General features: G+C 51.2%; 1 protein-coding gene across 1 annotated transcript in view; it reads left to right on the forward strand.

Moving 5' to 3' along the window:
* The first annotated feature begins 236 nt into the window (after positions 1-236).
* sema4c (sema domain, immunoglobulin domain (Ig), transmembrane domain (TM) and short cytoplasmic domain, (semaphorin) 4C) overlaps positions 237-19,708 on the forward strand; it is a 38,314-nt gene continuing 18,842 nt past the window's right edge. The window contains exons 1-2 of the mRNA XM_084695195.1: positions 237-415; positions 528-661. The gene's annotated coding sequence lies outside the window, so the exon portion shown is untranslated. The remainder of the gene's footprint in view (positions 416-527; positions 662-19,708) is intronic.

The raw sequence follows: 19,708 nt of genomic DNA on the forward strand, positions 1-19,708 counted from the left end.
AGAATTCTACAATTCCTTTATGAACCATCAATCTAGGTCTTGGTTTAAAGAGATGGGCGGGGACCTGTTTGTGTTTTTGAATTCACCCAGGTCTCGCTCTGCTGCTGAAGTACAGCACGCTCTGCAGCATAACGGCAGGATACACACCGATGTACCACTGGAATCAACTCGCCAATGCCACGGCCACCCGATGTCTCTTGGCTGAATATGGTTTTAATATGTAGAGAAACTACTTATATAGAGTTGTGCAATGAACGACGGAAGGGCAAAAAGAGAGTCGAAGAGAGCTTTTTAGCTGCTTTTGAAGTCGATCTTATTTGCGTATTGACCCCCCCTCCCTTCCCGGTTTCCTATTACAAAGCCAATTGGGGAGTGAGCGGAGTGAACGAGTTCCGCTATGTAAACTGACAGCATCGTATGTCTTCATTTCGCTGTAGTCCGCAAGAAATCTGTGAGAGAATCACGCTCGCATGTATGTGAAAATCTGGGGAATAATTTATAACTTTTCTTAATTTTCCAAAACAAAGCCGACATAACGGAGAGGAAAAGGGATACTGTCGTCAGTTTACGCGTCTGTGCAGAAGGAACTGTCAGACAGAGCTGCCCATTGCATTATACAGCTGCTCCACTGAGGAACGCTTACCAAAAAACGCATTATAAGGTAAGTTTCTCCTATGCATAATACAACAATGCTTAGGGTAAAGGTTCATAAGAAGTATACAGTTGCTGTATCAATGTGTTGCAAAACGTATCCATTAATGGTTTAATCCACTAAGAAAACGGAGAATAACATTAGATGGCTCTTGTTCCGTCGGGAGGGTCCAACTGTTGCCTTACTCGGCTTTAAAGTGTTTGTTTTTTCGTATGTATTGTACAATGTGTGATCTAAGTGGTCGAAATACCTGCTGCAACTTTGTCTATTTCTCTTTATGTCTACTATTTACCACCGTCAACATAGCGCACTGCGGTCTGGAACCTCGCAAGCAAATGATTTTTTTATTTTTTTTCCCAAGCACTTAAAATCCTCGGTCTATCGAAAAAGATAAAAGTAAACTAACAGGCTACAATTTTTCACAGATTTTTTAAGAATGGAGACATTCGGTTTGTTGCTGGCAGTTGGTTAGTTTGGCAGAAAACGTGATCATTTGCGATTCAAATTCGTTAGGCGAACAGTTGTATACCACATTTGAAAGCGAATATACTCTTAAACAGACCTTTGTCACTCCCGGAGGCATATCAAATGACTGACACAGTCTCGGCTACGTAGTTTAGTTGGTTTTAATCCACTTAAAAACCAGTGGTTTTAAAAAAGAGAACTTTGGCTGCTGGTCATAACAGAGTTATAATAAGCAAATATAATTCATGCATGATAGAGACGGGTCCCCCACCCCCACGACTCGTATTTTTTGGTCTATTTCTTAAGGTAATGAAGTAAGCATTAGCTTCAGCTGGGTGATTACAGTAATTACAGCGTGACCAGTGAGCAGGGGAGCTACGCCGAGGAACGGAGTGGTCATCCGAGCGGGATGGGTAGAAAGGGGAGGGGGTGCAGGTACTTATGCCTAACAACAGACCGGTGGTTGTTAATTATCGAATACAAGATAAGACAACAAATGTGGGAAGGAAAAGCTGGTGATCCTGAAAATGCCGGCAGCAAGGCTTAACAAGGATGCCAGTGACTGTGTTATAATCAGGAAAACAAAAAACAGTGGTATCCCGGTTGTTTTATCTTCACTTGCGGTGCTGGAGATTTTACAACCAAAGTCCAAATTCTGATCAATCGTGATCCTGGTTTGGTACTCTGTTACAGGAGGATGTTATAGCTTGATGACCCACATATATTACGGTGAAATCATAATCTAGTCCATTCACAGGTAGTAAAATGGCTGACAAAACAAACACCAAAACATATGAACAAAATGAGATGTCTTCCCCATGGAAGAGACAATGACTGCAAAAAGAGTAGGCCTTCTCCTACAGAACCCTTATTGGTATATTTCTGTGTGTCGACAACCAGATTTCAGTGTTGGCATGTGTCCAGTGTGTGTGTGTGTTGCTATGACTGGTAGCCTGGTAGCTGTCCAGTAGCAGTGTCCAGGCCTGGCTAAGGCTTCCTCTCTGGGTCCAGATGCAAACCAATCTAAGGAGTCCCGTTGGGCTCTTACCCAGTTCATCTCCTCATTGTCGGCTAAACAATGGCCCCCCACATCCTAATGCCCCTCCCTTTCTGGCATCCCCCCTTCCCCCCCACACACACCTCCCTCTCCACCCCCTCCTCCTTCCTTACCCCCTGCTAGCCAGCCATCCTTAAACCTCTTCTAATGCCTCCATTACCGCCCCTTATACCCCCATAGCAGGCTAGATGGATTGCTGCTGGCTGGGCCACCATTACTCTCAGTTACCCTGTGTCTGGCTGGAGGGAGGCCGTGCGGGGCCAGCAGCATTGTTGCATCATGCCTGGGACATGTGTGCCCCGCCAGATGTCTGCTCTCTGGGGCAGTCATCACCATCATCTCCCTGCCAGTTGTGCCATGTAAACGCAACAGATAGCGTAGCGAGGGTGGCGCACTGCCATGCAGACGAAGGAAGGCCTATGAACATTATCTCTGATGCTGGGAGATGGTGTAACAGCTCTGGGTAAGGGCGGCTGGTCCGTGACTCACCCGCGAACTGATTTGCTTTTTAATTCACTGAAAGTAATCTATTTGACTGAGGGTGTAGGCATTTCACAGTTCAGCGAGTAACTGTTGATTCCATCCCTGACGCCGGATTTGGGGATTGGAGGGAAAATAGATTAGACTTTTGAAAAATAGTTTGATCGAACCTTGTGGGAGAGAGTGGGCTTATTTTTGTAAATCGTTCTCACTTTCCCACACCTTTCGATTCCTGTATTCTGTGTCTTGTCCCTGACTCTCTTAATATCTTCTCTCTCTCTCTCTCTCTCTATCTCTCTCTCTCTCTCTCTCTCTCTCTCTCTCTCTCTCTCTCTCTCTCTCTCTCTCTCTCTCAATCAAAGTTTGGCTGCTGGTTGAAGTGCTAGGAGTTAGCTTGGCGTATTTGAGTGTGTGTGTTTGTGTCAATGATGGTGTAAGGCAGGCCAGTTGAGAGGTCTGGGGAACAGGAGCAGATGGGTCATCTGTAGAGTGTGTGTGTGTGTGTGTGTACACTAGGGAGAAACAGCAGGGGGTCTTATAGGGACTGGACACAGCATGATGTTTAGAGAAAAGGGGGGCCGGGGGGTGGGGGAGGGGCATATACAGCCACTGGGTTTGGATGGCTCTCTTCGCCAGAGGCAGAGTTGTGTGTGTGTTGGATTGAGAGAAGCTGCTATGTGTGCACAGCTGTGGTTCAGGGTGAGTGACACGGATCAACGTTGGCCCGTGAAGTGTGGCCCAGCTTTCTCTCTGTCCCTGTAGCTTGGTCTCACACACACACACACACACACACACACATAACCCAGATACACACACAGACACACACACACACAGCAAAGACACACGCGCACGCTAAAACGGATACAAACAGACACACGCCCGTGCACATTTCAGAGCGCACGCCAACACACCGAACACGCACACGTTTTGAATTGGGGTCTGAGGCCTCAGGCTAGCGAGAAACTTCTAGATTGAGAGCGTGGTTCAGATTGTGAACTCTGCCCAGGTTAATCCCTGAGAGCTTTCCCTCAGGGTCCTGTATCGAACCGCTCCACAGCTCATAACATGTCCTGTTTTCTAGTGGAGAGAGAAAGAGAGATAAGGAAGGAGAGAGAAAGAGAGGGAAGAGAAAAGTGAAATAGTTGAGAGAGAGAGAGAGAGAGAGAGAGGGGGAGAGTAAGAGGAAGTCCATGACCTGCTTGTTTGTTACCAGCTGACCAGCATTGACCATCTGCCTCTTCACTGTCCTCCCTCCAGGCTCATACTGATTTCCCAGCCTCTGTTTGTCCGAGGTGAGAAAACTGCATATGAAAACGATGGGGCTGTATTCGGCCTCTCTACAGTGTATGATATCTGCTTAGTGTTATTTCACATAAAGGCTTTTACTTCAGTCTGGAATGGGCCCATTTACTGGAGAGGGTTAGCTATGGATTTCATCGCTGAAACACCAGGATGCTGGATTGTATTGGAGCGGATGGGCAACAAGTTTGTGTTTGTGTGCGTATTTGGATGTGCGGTGTGTGTGTGTGTTTGTGTGTGCATGCAAGTGTGTGCATGCGTGTGTCAGTGTGCGTACGTGTTTGTGTGTTAGCTCTAGTATCGCTTTGCAGTCTTGTTCCTTGAAACAGATGATTTCGCCAGACTGTCCACAATCAATTTAATTTAGATGCATCACATTAATTATTCTCCTGCTGTGGCATTTTTTCGTAGGACAGTCCGAATACTTTGGGTCGATTGTTCCGTGTGTGTGTGTGCAGTGTGTGTGTGTGTGTGTGTGTGCGCAGTGTGTGTGCGTGGTGACAATGAGAATAATACCTCCTTCCTGGTGCTTCTGCCTGGATGTGTCCAGTGTGTGGAGGCTGTGGACCAGCCATGCACATGAACAGCAGGATACGAGCCCATTCTCCCAGCATGTCAGTTTGTTTTTATTGGAGCCCTTTTTTTAACCATTGTTCAGATCGGACACCACTTGCCTTCCCGTGTGAATGCTCTGCTCAGCCGTGAGCACCAGGAAGCGCCGGGAGCGAGCCGCTACACACACACACGCACACACACACTAACGCATACACACATTCAGAATCTCTCTGCCGTTCACACACTCCTGGACCTCACACGTGTAAACTTGTGTTTCTCTCAAGTGAAGGAAAAGAACAATAAAAAAGGATCCGTGCAGCTGCTGAAGCCCTAGGTGCTGCCCCGACTCCAGAGGTGTGGGGGGAGGGGGAGGGGGGCAGGAAGGGAGTGGGTGCGGGGGGTGGTCAGGGGGGGCGCAGGCAGAGATGGGCTGGGAGTGTAGGGGGGAGGCAGGGAGGGGTGGGGTGGGTGGGGACGTCCAGAGCCAGGGCTTATCAGTGTCCCCCTGAGACCGCCAAGCCCCGGCCATTTGCTCCAGGGTGTGTCGGGCTAGCCCTAGCCCTGCCTCGTCCTGGTCCAGACCTCTAAGAGGTAGGCTAGGGCTAGTTCCAGGGCTTAGGACCAGCTCCAGTGCTAGCTCCGGGGGCTAGGGCTAGCAGTAGCCTCGCAACTTCCACCAGCTGTGTCAGCAGCTCTGCTAGAGCTCGGCTCAATAATGGCTCTGTTGTTTAGGTGTTGGTCAAGTCTGGCTCTGTGTGTGTGTGTGTGTGTGTGTGTGCGCGCGTGTGTGTGTGGTGCTCCACAGGGGTATGAAGGTGTCTGTATTGGCCCCCCTTGTTCTCCCAGCCTGCTGCAGCGTGACCTTTGACCCTGATGGGCCGCACTCTGGAGACCCCCTGCTGATCCCTTCCAGCCCGCTGCTCCCTGTCTGTCTCACCCGGAGCAGGAGGGAGGGATGGAAAGAAGGAGGGAAGGGAGGGAGCATATTTGATGTATAAAAAAAAAGAGAGAGAGACACAGAGGAGGAAGGGGGGATGGAGGCGATCGGTCCGAGGCGGTCAGGCAGAAAGAGATGGAGAGAAGCAGGAGGCAGAGTGAGTCCTGCTCACCTAGACACACGCTCTGAGAGACCAAGATAAGGGTGGACCAGCAGGGTCAACAATTACCCTATCAATCTCCAGCATGTGTCTCTCTCTGTTCTGCTTTTCCCTGGCTCTCTCTCTCTCTCTCTTTCACTATGCACCTTTCTTTCTTTATCTCTCTCTGTCTCTTACACACTCTCTTTGCTTTCTTTCTCTCTCGCTCGCTCTTTCTCTCTCTCCCTCTCTCCCCGAGCTGTGCGTCCTGTGTGTTTGTAATAGACCTCTCGGCGTGCTTCCTTCATTTTCTTTCTGCTTCCATCCCCCTTTCCCTCTCTCCCTCCCTCCCTTCCACAGACCGACTCGTGGCATATGGAACAGTTTATCTAGGAGCAGATTTCTTGTGCGCCTATTAGGCAAGGCCTCCTTTTTCGCTCTCCTAAAAAGCAGAGAGAGACAGAGAGAGAGAGAGAGAGAGAGAGAGACAGAGAGAGAGAGAAAGAGAAGGAGAGAGAAACTGTTGCTTTATGAAGTTATTTATCCGTGGCAGCGGCAGACCAGGGCAGCCTGGGGCCTTCTGCAGGAGGCCCAGATCTGCCTGGGAGAGAGAGCTCTGTCCACGCAGCCCTCCTGACAAGCTTTTAAACCCTGCGCTCGGCGCATCAGAAAATCAATAAAGCGTCTCTTTAAACGAGCCCTGAGAAATAATGGAACGAGATGGTGAGGGGGTGGGGGTGGGAGAGAGAGGGGGGGGGGTAGGGAGAGTGAAGGAGAGGTAGGAAAGGTGAGGGGGTGTTGAAGATGTTGAGGGGAGAGGTAATGATGGGGAGGTGGTTGGAGAACGGAAGAGGTAGAGAGGGGTGAGGCGGTGAGGGAGTGAGGCGGAAGGGGTGAGGGAGAGGACGAGGACGAGAGGGTTAGGGCAAGGTACAGACAGCTCTCTCTACCTCTGCGTCTCTCCCGACTCTTGCTGTGAAGTGGTAAAGGGGGGTTGGGGTCTGAGAGACAAACACATTCAATTTTTTCTTCAAATCCAGTCGTCTGGGCCCGCTGCGACGTGCAGTATCTACTGATGAAACATGATCTGTGTGCGAGGCTTACGTTCCTCAAATTAGTCTTTGTCCCCTGTGGGAGAAGGGGTCTTTTAATACATCGATTTGAGTTCAGTTAGTTACTGTGTGGGTGTGTGTGTGTGTGTGTGTGGTTGTGTGTGTGGTTGGTTGTGCGTGTATCTGTGATCGGGTAGAGGGGGGCTGTGTTTATGTGTGTGTTCACATCTGTTTGTGGTATTCATGTGGTAGTCTAGCCTAGCAGGGTGCAGTGGGTGTGTGTGTGTGCGTGCATGTTGTTTGTCTGCCTGTGCGTTTTGCTGCGTGGACATTTACTTTGTTCCGCTGTGCGTTCCCCAGCCCGTGCCCCTCCCTGGTTCACACTGGTACATTGACTGCTACACAATATGCCCTGACAGGGCTGTGTTCAGGAACACTGGCCGGTATGACAGTGCTCATACTGGCTCTGCCAACTCGGAGCTCTGCAGTACAATGCCTCCACAGCTAATGTGGTGCTGCATGTTCTTACAAAACCAACCGTTTTCCCCCGATAGACCACCGTGGAAGCAATCGCTGCGAACCGACAGGAGTGTGTGTTTGTGAAAGGCGGCAGTGTGTGTGTGGGAGAGGGAGTGCTTTTGTGTGTGTGTGACGGAGTGTGTTTGTGTGAGAGAGGGCGTGTTCTCTGTAATGCTACAAGGCGACACACAGTTTTATTGACAAGTTTACAAGTCTTTTTGTTGTGTGTTTTGCTAAAACGGAGAGTTAAGATGCCACTCACTAATTGATTGAGTCGTGCAGACAGCTATGGGGGTGGATTGAGACAGTGCTGACAGAACACCCACACACACACACACACACACAGGAAAGAGCTTAATTTTGCCCACAATACCAAACAATCCATCGAGAGAGAGAGAGAGAGAGAGAGAGAGAGAGAGAGAGAGAGAGAGATGAGAGAGAAAGAGTGTGTGTGTGTGATTCACTGCCAGGCCAGGCTTCTTGCCACAGCAGAGGCTGCCGTAGCAGTAATTGGAACTGGTCTATTGATTTATTGGCAAACGAGACAAAATGGCGTGGGGCTCTCCCTCATCGCTCATTCAGTCTGCGGGCCGCACAGGTGGACAGCATTTAGGCCTCATCTTTAGCTCTATTTTAACTAGGAGGAACTACAACTACCACAGTGCCTAAGGCCTCAGGAGGCCTCGGGAGGCGCAAGTGGCCTGTGGTAGTTGTAGTCCTATGGTTGTAATGGTGTCGTGTTGATGCTTGAGGCGATGGCTACCAGATGACTACAGGCGGTCCTAGCAGTGTATTTAGTGTTCTTTTTACGACCCGGTACACAGCACGCTCTCCCTGCAGACTAACTTCTCTTTTTCATTGTAACTATAACAAAATGTCCTTTTTTTTCCTTCACTTAAAGGGCCAGCAACAGCTCGCTTTTTCAAATTTGAAACATAAACCACTGCCTCTTTCCTCCTCCACCTCCTCTCTTTTTCTCTTCCTCCTCCTCCTTCCCCCTCCTTCCTCCTGTCTTTTACAGCCCTTTCCTAAGAGGAGATCATTCTCAGATCATTTCCAAAAGCTTTCATCCCTGAATGTCAATCACTTCACCAACTTAAACTCGATTCGATAGCTGGTGTTACACTTTGACAGCAGATAACGAGTTGGGGTGCTTGAACATTTGATCTGCTCTGACCCAATCCCTCGATCCGGCTCTGGGCCCATCCACCAATCAGGTAGGGCAGGGGCCAGAAACCTTTGTGAAGAAATGATGAATGAGTCTGCCATCTCCAATTGGTCACCTCTAGCTGAAAGAGGAGTGCTGTCTCTCAGATGGTGTCTTCCTGTACTTTTCATTCAAGAAGAATCTCTCACTGACAATCGAACACGCCATCAGTCCAGCCGTGGTAGCATGGACTGCCCAAGAGTCGGTTCGTTCTTTGTTGATATCCATTCGAGGACGTACATTTCGTAAAGGTCTGCGACGCTGGTCTGACGTGCCATGGCTGCATGCCAACGTCCCTATTTGCGACGTTTAGGGCTACTTACTATAAATTGTTTAACTGATCCTAAAAGGGCCGTGGGAGCCACACGCGTGCTGAAGGAGCCGTGGGTTGCCGACCCCCAGGGTCAGGCTTATAACACGCCTTCTAACAATATATGTAAAACACATGCTTTTACCCACAGGGACGTACAGTGGGGGGATTTGAACCTCTTGACCTCTTCATCTGGAGTTAAGTGCTTTACCACTGGGCGATACCTATATGGGCTCGATAGGGGGTGGTTACAGAGAAAGGATGGCTTGGGATGGTTTATTGGAGACAGTGGGGCAGGTCACAGTCTGTTCGTGCTGATGAGCGAGCTCTTTAATGGTCAGTGACAGAGACTCGGTTGTTTGGCTTCGTCGTGCCGTGTTTCCAGAGTGTTGGTCAGAGTCGAACTGTTCATCATGAGGGGGAGATGGAGTCAGCCATGCATGAGTATACGGCAGTGTCTCCCTCCTCCAGCCCTCGCTGGCTCACACGCGCACACGCTCCGCCCCTCTGCTGGTCTGCTCCACAGGCGTGCCTGTGAGGGAATCATCCCTCTGCTCTCCTGTCAGAAGAAACTAATCTGCCCCGGTGTGTCCGCTCGGCCTCTCACGGCACGGCCGTCCTCTCCCTCCCGTCCTCCTGGCGCTTCTCCTCTTCCTCCTCCTCCTCCTCTTCGTCTTCCTTCTCCTTTCCCTCCCCCTTCTCCCCCCTCCTTCCTCCTCCTGCTCTGCACTGTCGCCTTCTGACAGATCACCTCCACACAGTCTTCTTGCCTGCAGCAGTGTGCGTGTGTGTGTTTGTGTGTGTGTGTGTGTGTGTGTGTGCACCTGTATTCACACAGGTCTCATGCAGTGTCAGAGACGTGCTGCCATCTCTCAAAGAGCTGGGGAGGATAGTATGGAGGGAGGATGGAGGAGAGGAGGGAGGGAGGGTGTAGGGGGGTGGCAGTTGTTTGTTGCTATTGAGGTTATTAATAAAGATGACCTAATCCCAGGACGCTTTGAGTGTACACAGCCTTCTCACTCGATTCTCTTTTTCCTTTCTCTCAGCTTTTCTTCTCTCTCTCTCTCTCTCTCTCTCTCTCTCTCTCTCTCTCTCTCTCTCTCTCTCTCTCTCTCTCTCTCTCTCTCTCTCTCTCTCTCTCTCTCTCTCTCTCTCTCTCTCTCTCTCTCTCTCTCTCTCTCTCTCTCTCTGCCTGTGTGATGCCGAGTCATTCTCTCCCTCCCCCTCTGTTCTCTCTCCATCTTCTCTCATTTCCCGGTGTGCCTTTGTGTTTTGTGCACTTTCACCCTCTCGTTTTTCAAGTGTTCCCCCCTTCTCTCTTTCCCCCCGCCCCTCTCTCTTCCTCACCCGCCCGCCTTCCCCCCCTCTCTCTTTCTCTCCCTCCCTCTCTCTGTCTCCCTCCAGCCCTGTCTACCTTTCTCTCTCTCCAAGGCGAAAACCCTCTGGTTCTTTTCTGTCGAGCCTTATGTGAGTTTTTCACCTGTGGCTGCATGCGTGTGCGCATTTTGCGCGCGCTTGACCTGGAAGCGCGCGAGACCGCGTATGCATGCGCGTGTGGCACGTGGGCCCATCTGAGGCAGAGCCACTGACCGTGTGAGGAGTGTCACCTCATTAGTCTGTCACCTCTGGAACACCTGTCCTGTCCCCTGTGGAACACCTGAGCAGGGGCCCGGGGACACACGGGGAGGTAAACACATGACATCACCAGTACTACCGCCATGACATCATCAACTCCTGCCGAGGTGTTCATAGCAGGCACACACACACGCTGACACGCACCCATACGCCGACACACACACACACTCACACACACCTGCATACTCTCTTATACCTACACACACACTCTCTCAAACACATTCGCTCCTACACACACTTGCACACACACACACACAGGACTCTAATAAAGAGAAGCCACATCCACACACATTTATCAAAAGACTCTCATCCACACGATACACAATTCTCTTTCCGTCCTCTGTATCTCTGTACTTCTCTCTCCCTCCCTCTTTATCTCTCAGTGACAAAGCGCACGTACAGCTTTTAACTGTCTGTACGATACATTGTTTTCTTAAACCAATGTGGGCACCCCACTGACTACAGCTTATCTTCGCTCTGACAAACATACTCTGTGTCTCAGGATGTGGCGCTCCGGTCCTTCCTGGGCGCAGGGAAGGGGAGCCAGAGGAATCAGGATATCCCTGTCCAGATAGCTGCTCCACTTATCTCCTGCTTTCTGTCTGGCTCGCTGACCTTGGAGGAGTCCATTATACAGTCGAGCAGACAGGTGGAGGTATTACAGCATGATGTACGCCCGTGAAACAGCCCCACAAGGAGACCTGTTGATGATCCGGAAGCCCTGAGGAGAACTGGCGGGGTTGTTTTATCTAGCCCGGGAAACATCACTTCCACATCTCTCGTCTGGTTCTGAATGAACTGTCCCTGCAGAGGCACTGCCAGGGCAGGACTGGGGATTATTCAGTCATGTCGTGTCTGTCAGAGCGCTTGTCTCCTGCCCGGAGAGAGAGAGAGAGAGAGAGAGAGAGAGAGAGAGAGAGAGGGAGAGGGAGAGAAGTGGAGGGAAAGGGAGAGGGGTGGTGGGTGTAGAGGGGAGCCAGGGATAGACAGATGGTGAGTTGGGACAGAGGAAGAGAAAGAGACAGTAAGAGACAGTAGGGTGCGAGGAGAGGGAGAGGGTTGGGATGGAAGGAGGGGGGAGAGAGAAACAGAGAGACTGAGTAGGAAGGAGGGGAGAGAGAGATATACAGAGTGAGGAATGGGGGTGGTGAGATAGAGGCAGCTCATTGAAGAAGGACGAGTGAGAGAGAGAGAGAGGAAGGAAGGAGAAGGAGCGCGCGTAGACGGAGAGGAGAGGTCCAGGGCGATCTGTCGGCATGGGAACTGGGGCATTCATTAGTGGGCGTCGCTTGAACGAGGATTTGTTTAGCTTTTCTCCTTTATGAGGGAAATATTCCGCGAGATCTCCGGCAGCCTTGGGCTGTGTTGTGGAAAGGCTAAAGCGCAAGCCACAGTATTAACATGAGATCCTCCCACTTAGGTCAACACACTCGCAAATCTCCCCGTCTCTCACACACACCCACTTGCCAATCTTCCCATCAGACGCACTCACAAATCTCCTCAAGACACGCACACACACACACACTCTGCCGCATCTATACGATACACTACGTTTCAGAGAAAAACCCCAGGCTAACAAACTGAACTGGATTTGTTTACGTTGATACATTTTAATGAGTTCTCCTCCCTCTAGACACATTTTGGATCCGGTGTGCATGTACATGTGGGTGTAAGCCATATATATGTGTGTGTGTGTGTGTGTGCGTGCATGTACCAAGTGTGCATGCGTGTGTGTCCTGTGTGTGTTTGTGCACCCTTTTATCTGTGTGTGTGTGTGTGTCCCTTGCCTTTGGCTTGGTGCTTCTGAAGTCCATCCCCGACTCCAGGTGTTAGGTATCTCATGACCATGTCTTCCCCAGCGCTGGCATAGTCCGAAGCAAATAACAAGCCACGCAGCTAGCGTCTGCTGTTAGCCAGACAAGCTAATACCAGCTCACTCTGCACTACCACAACACTGTGTACACGGCCCGTTTTGTGGCTGATGAACGGATGCTAGCCGCGGTGAAAGGAGACAGCCGTGAGGACAACTCACTTTCACAGTGAAGCGAATCGCACGTGCGAAGCTCTCCCCTGACTCCTCGACGTGATCCCAAACCCCGGGATCTGGAGAGCTGGAGACACTTAGGATAGGAGGGGGTCAGAGGTGAGGGGTCACAGCCGATGAAAACTGCAGGACAAAGGAAGCACACATCCTTGCCGTCTGCCTACATGAGGATCCATCTCTCCTTGTTTGGGTCTTTTTATAGCAGGGGTTGACCTTGTCCAGATGTCCCAGGGATAAGCAAGGGGCTGGCCATCAACGCTTCTTTCAGGCAGCACTCAGACCTAACCCTGCCTGGCAGACATTCGGGCCCTTTATTGCTACATGCCTCTTCCAATCCCAAGTCTGGCACTCCAGAGCTGATTACAGCTGTCAGGGCTAATGCACACACACGCACACACACACGCTCACACTTCACGCCTTCACTTTCCCAAACACTTGCATCTCATTAGCATCCGATTTCATCCGCCCAGACACTTTTCATCTGCCAATAAAACGAGAGCTGATCTGCACACAAACACCCACGAATACACACACACACACACACACACCCCACCAACCAACCGTGGTGCTCTCATCATCCGCGATTGTCAGAAACGTAGCAGAATTCCTCATTTCCTGCTTCCCCCCCGCTCCTCAGAGATGACACGGGCAGGGTGGAGTGGATGGCGGATGGGTGTGAAGTGATTTGCGTGGCCCGAGCCACACTGGCGGGTCCTGATGGGGGAGAAACTCGTTCATCACGCAGTTACAGCCCATTTCCCATTAAACCAAAGGCTTAAAGTGCATCCTGTTACACAGAGCTCATTCATATGAGTGGGCTCAGTTACACGGCCCGCTAGGCCTGTCAAATAAGCAAGACAACAGCTGGAGGCAGCCCGGCGCTTTGTGTGCAGGTGTTTTCTAAATCCTGCTCTTTAACTTGCCCCCTCCTCTCTCCCCTCCCTCCCTCGCTCCCTCCCTCTGAACCCCCCCCCCCCCCTTAACCTTTTACCCATCTAGGTGTGAGTGTTTCTGTAACGGTCTGTGTGATACTATTCAGTTGGGCTGTGTGTATGTGTGCAGCATAGCTAGATTTGGCTTTCTTCAATCCCTTCTGGAGGGAATGGAAATGTGGGTTTGGAAGACCTGCTTATTTCGGAAAATCCACTCACCATAGCCAACGTGCTGTCACTGTGTGTGTGTGTGTGTGTGTGTGCCTGCTTTACACGTGTATGTGTGAGCTTGCGTGTGTGTGTGTGTGTGTTTTTGTGGCTCTGTGCGCCTTTGAAGGCCTGTGTGTGTGTGTATATGTGTGTGTGTGTATGTTCCAGATACTGTGTACGTATGAGCTTCTGCTAGCTAAACCCAGTGGAACTACAGGGAAGTGTGCACCTTCTCCCAGCCCAGGGACAAGCTGTGTTTGTTCACGTGTGGGGTGCAGAGATTTTCCAAACAGATCGTAAAGCCATTTTGCTGGTGTTGGTTAGTGGTTCAAATCCAGGTGGGGCTAGCTAGCTTAAGCTTTAAACACTTCAGCAGAAACACTCACCCCTCTTCCCAGAAGGGCCACACTGCTCTACAAATCCACTTTGCAGGTCATTCGATTAAACAAATTCAATTTTATGATGTGTGTGCGCTCGCGCGCGCGCGCGTGTGTAAGTGTTTACGAAATATTTAGTCAAACTCGGGGAAGCCAAACGGTAAAACCCGACAGTCTGATAGCGAACCCGCCACGGACACAAGCCTTTTGTCGGCGGTGTCACTGAAGACGATGGCGTCAAAGGGTGACCGGTCCTTGGCTGCGTCTCTCACGGTGACAGCGGTGAGGCACGGCTGGACGGGCTTCTCACGATGGCTGTGGAGCCATTGATGTTGACGTGATGTAGCCTACAGCGGTAGCAGGATCACTGACAGTCATATGATATGCAGCCGGAGCTGTGCTGAGCCTTGGAAGCCCGAGCCATGAGACGGCATCTCAAATGAATTAGAGCCTGTGTGCTCTGCTTTTATCTGGATTCCCCTTTGTGTTTCGGCTGGGGGACTGGTGTGTGTGTGTGTGTGTCTGTGCACGTGCGTGTTAATGCCATTGTACGCACGAGCAGCGGCGGGAGTGTTTGCTTGAGCGCGTGGTGTGTGGTTGTGTGTGTCCGCGTGAGTGTGTGTGTGTGTGTGCGTTTTGGTGTGTGTGTGTGTGTTTTAGTGTGTGTGTGTGCGCTTCAGCGTCAATGGGCTTGGGTTTGTGTGTACGTGCATGAGCACAGCTGTGTGTGTGTGTGTGTGTGTGTGTGTGTGTGAGAGAGAGAGAGAGAGAGAGAGAGAGAGAGAGAGAGAGAGAGAGAGAGAGAGCGCTCTCCTGCTACAGCTCCACTGAGAGGGACATTAACCTGATTGAAAGCAGACCCCCCCTCCCTCCCTCCCCCAGCCCTGCCTGACCTTCAGTGAGCTGGGCTGGCTCTGTCGGACACTCCCACAGGAAGTCTTAAAGCGGCGGGAGGGCCGGGGGGGGGGCAGGAACACACTGTGGCCTGCTTTTACTGCAGCTCCCAGACACAGACCTCTCCTCTGAAACAGGCCGTGTTCACACACACACACACACAGGGGAGGAGAAGGGAGAGAGAGAGAGAGAGAGAGAGAGAGAGAGAGAGAGAGAGAGAGAGAGAGAGAGGAGAGAGGGAGAGAGAGAGAGAGGGGGGGGGGGAGGGAGAGGGAAGAGAGAGAGGAGAAAAGGGAAGGCGAGGGCAGACAGTAGGAGCCAGACTGGGGGAAGGGGTCACACTCACTATACACACACTGTCAGAATGGGACATGAAAATAACAGGCATTTCAGGGGCTGGTGGAAGCAAATGATGGTTGTGGGAGATTGTTCAGTAGCAGCGAGAGAGGAATAGAAGAAAGAAAGAAAGAAAGAAAGAAAGAAAGAAAGAAAGATGGTAGCTGGGGGGGGTAAAGTTTCAAAGAAGGTATTTGATTATGAAATACTTTGCAACATAGAGGGGGGGTGGGGGTGTCAACGTGAAGTGAGTAAAGAAAACTCAATCATTGACTGTTCGTAGTGCCTGCTCTGCTCCACCGTGGCAGCAAGCTCTTCTCTGATAGATTCTGGACCTGAGACCTTGCAAATTGCTTTGGATAAAAGTGTCAGACAAACAAGTCAATTCATTTGCATCCAGGACCACCTCGAGCAACACAAAGGCACAAATGGAGAATGCTCAAATACTGGAAAAACACACTCACGCACCAAACACACACCTCACATACACGCACACCTCACACACACACACACACACACCACACACACACACACCACACACACAGGGAGGGGGGAGCCCTGGGCTATGTCTCTGTCATTCATTCTTTTCTCTCTCATTCCCTCACGGTCTTCCCTTCTCTCGGTTAAATTGAAAAACAGTGTCGCTCATCCTTCCTGGATCCTCTCTCTCTCTCTCTATCGCTCTCATTCTATCTCTCTTCATCCCCCCTCTAACTTTCTTTGTCACTCTATTTGTCTCCCACCCACCCACCCCCACCTCTCTGTCCTTCAAGGGGTGCATCTCTACAAGGATATTGGTTTCTGATCATGAATAGCTTTTCACTGACAGCTCGCTAGTTTGCATGCTGAGGAGGGGGAGGGAGGAGGGGGGGGGTGGAGGGGAGGGGGGGAGAACAGAGAGATAAAGTGGAGGCTGACGGAGGAGGAGGATGACAAACGTCGGGGGAGAGACGGGGGGATGTGGCAGCTGCCTGCGATGACTGACAAATAGAAACAGGAGAACACACACACACTGGCAACCCCCTCCACCACACACACACACACACACACACACACACACACACACACACACACACACACCACTACACACACACACACCACTACACACACCATGGATTCCTCTTGACTATTCCACCATCAACCCCATTATCCACTCACACGCCCATACTGTTCCATACCATATCAACCCCCCAACTACACACACAAACCATCAACTCCATCCTCTACACACACATGTGCACACTTTCTTATCCAGAGGTGATGGAATGGAGAGAGTCAACCTAGAACTGCTGCCTCCCCCCTTCTCTCTTCTCTCTCTCTCTCTCTCTCTCTCTCTCTCTCTCTCTCTCTCTCTCTCTCTCTCTCTCTCTCTCTCTCTCTCTCTCTCTCTCTCTCTCTCTCTCTCTCTCTCTCTCTCTCTCTCTCTCTCTCTCTCTCTCTCTCTCTCTCTGTCTCTGTCTCTGTCTCTCTCTCTCTCTCTGCATTCTCTCTCTCTCTCTCTCTCTCTCTCTCTCTCTCTCTCTCTCTCTCTCTCTCTCTCTCTCTCTCTCTCTCTCTCTCTCTCTGTATTCTCTCTCTGTCTCTGCACTCCCCTCTACTTTCCTCCCTCCTGTCCAGTTGGTCGAGCCAGAGGTAGATACCCTATCGATCGCTCTTATCTTCCCGTAAGCATGAGCCTGCCTCCTTCTCCCTTCTTCTATTTCTCTCCCTCCCTCTCTCTCTCAGCTCATCCATCAGTAACAGTGTTAGACGGCAGTGAGCACGCTGTCTGTGTAGAGCAGGGCCATGATGAAACCTGGCAGCCAGGATCTCAGCTCCTCGTGGCTTGTCCAGTGTTAGGAAGACCACCTCCAATGTTCTCTGTATCTCTCTCTCTCGATCTGTCCCTCAAACCCTCCCTTCCTCCTCAGTCCTTCCCTCTGACCTTCCCTCTCTCTCCCTGCGTCATCTCTGCCAAACTGTGTGGGTTGTTTCTATGGATGTCCTGCTAGCTTTAACCTTTCCTCCACGCTGGCCCCCGGCCGAGGGCAGCCGCTGGTCAAGACAGGCCCGGGCAGGGAGGGAGAGGAGAGGAGAGGGGAGGAGAGGAGAGGGGAGGAGAGGAGAGGAGAGGAGAGGAGAGAAGGGAGGGAGAGAGAGAGAGAGAGAGAGAGAGAGAGAGAGAGAGAGAGAGAGAGAGAGAGAGAGAGAGAGAGAGAGAGAGAGAGAGAGAGAGAGAGAGAGAGAGAGAGAGAGAGAGAGAGAGGGGAGGGAGGGCTACAGGACAATTAGCCCCCTAAGGAGGCTGGTGGGCGGTCTCCTGGAGTGTGTGTGAGAGTGTGTGTGTGTGTGTGTGTGAGCACACCGCTGTGCTAACTAGACAACACAGAAAAGCCTTCAGGCAGTGATTCAGTCATTTGTACTTATATACGTGCTTTCACTTCAGACAGTGACTCTGAACTGAGGCCTGGTAAACAGTTTTTAATGAGTTACCAAAGTTTGTCTTGGAGTTTTCAGTGTAATTTTATCCCTGCGTGTGTATCCTGCAGTTGATTAATCGAGTGCGTTGGTGTGTGATGAGCAGGGTGCGTAGTTGTGAACCAACAGCTTGTGTAATGTGTGTGTATGTGTGTGTGTTCGTGTCACACACGCATACGTGGTTGTGCTGGTGTTAATGAGCGAGTGCAGCCTGAAGCAGTGTTGATCGAGTCACAAACATGAGAGCACACACACATACGTCGATGACAGGTCAGAACGCTATCCCATCCGCCCCAGGGGCAGAGCGGGGCAGAGTGCACGTGACACTGTATGTGCACGAGGTGTGTGTGTGTGTTTGTGCACGGGAGAACGATGCTCAGGAAGCACCGTGTGCCTCCAGCGAGCTAACAGCACAAGGTCACAGAGAAAGTTCAGTTTGTACTGCCCCAGACGCACACTCACACACACACACACACACACACGTACATCCTGTCTGCCTTAGAGAAACAGTTTGAGAGCAGACTTGTGGATTCATCTGAGGACTGTGTGTGTGTGTGCATGCAGGTACTGCACGTCCCCACTGGAGACTAGCCTGGTCTGGTCTAGTCTCGGCTGGTCGAGTGCAGCTAGATCTGTCTGCCTTCGTTTACTCAGGCCTGGCCTGGTCAAGCCTTGTCTAGTCCAGTTCATCTGGCCTGGTCTACTACACATTGTATTTCATTTGTATGCAGTCATTTCTGAGGTTAAGTTGAGTGAACTGATGAAGGGCTGGGGTTTGGTAGAGCTATGGAAATGCCTCTCACTGACACACACATGCACACACACACACACACACACACACACATGATCTACTGTAGACTGGATGGCTTCACAACGTGTGTTTGGCAAGCATTGGTGCTGGTGGAATAGATGCAGCAGAACTCTCCTCATCCCATGAGAGCCCTCTCTCTCTCTCTCACACACACACACCCTGCAGCTGATCAAACCCTCTTTGATTATCAGTCTTTCATCTGGGCCCGCTCTTACACAAACAACACAATCTGCCAGTACATCACACACACACACACACGCGCGCACACAGAGTTCTAATGCGATCTGAAAGGGCAGTCCACACACACACACACACACATTACACGGTACATTCACACATACATACATCCAGACGAGTGCGTTCAAGTTATCTGTTCATGCGCACGCCCACGCTCACTATGGCTTTAACACTGACACACACAAAGTTCCCTCCACACGCACACACTCACTTTCCGAGACCAGCTGTCTCTACTTTACACAGTACAGGACAAACTGTGTGAGTGTGTGTGTGTGTGTGTTTGTTTTGGAGTGTGTGTACGTGTGTTTGTGTATGGATACATGTGACTGTGTATTGATATGTGTATGTATGTGTGACACCAGTCTATGTGCCAATCCCTGCAGGTCACCCTGGAGCAGTGCACCATGGGAGGTCACGACCCCTCTCTTCCTGTTGACCGTCTGGATGGGTACTTGGGGTCTCTGCTCACGTCATCAGAGACCCCACGGACCTGTGTGTGTGTGTGTGTGTTAGACTGTGCCTGTGTCGTGTGGTTGTGTGTGTGTGTGTGTTAGACTGTGCCTGTGTCGTGTGTGTGTGTGCGCTCAGCCAGTCCAACCCAGTGGAAAATGTCCTCCAGCTCATCCGTCCTCATCCTCATCCCTGACCATGAGCATGTTTGATCCGGCTGTCTCCGCTGAGATGAAGCGGGCTTTGTTTGAAAGCTGCCGCAGCAATAAAGGGAGGATGAGAGAGAGGGGGACGGAGAGAGAGGATGGGAGGGAGGGAGGGAAGGAAGGGAAGAGCTAGGATGGGGTGTTGCAGCACTGGTGCGTTTGTTTAGACAAGGGGAGGGGGAGGAGGGAGGGGTTGGGGGGGGGCTCATTTGTGCATCCGTCCGGTCGGAGGGGTGGTGAGTAGTGTTCCAGAGAGGCTGTGTCACAGACGGCAACCCAAAGCTCCCTGGACACCTGTGACCCATCCTCCACCAGCCAGGCAGGGTCAGAGGTCAGCAGGAAGGACATTAGGGCTGAGGGGAGGGGGAGGGGGGGTCCTTGTGGACAGGAAGGGAGGGAGGAGAAGGAGGGCAGGAGGGGGACAAAGAGGAATGGAAAAGTCTTGAG

This window comes from Hypomesus nipponensis, chromosome 28, assembly GCF_054491055.1.
Source record: "Hypomesus nipponensis isolate SF chromosome 28, ASM5449105v1, whole genome shotgun sequence".
Lineage (NCBI taxonomy): Eukaryota > Metazoa > Chordata > Actinopteri > Osmeriformes > Osmeridae > Hypomesus > Hypomesus nipponensis.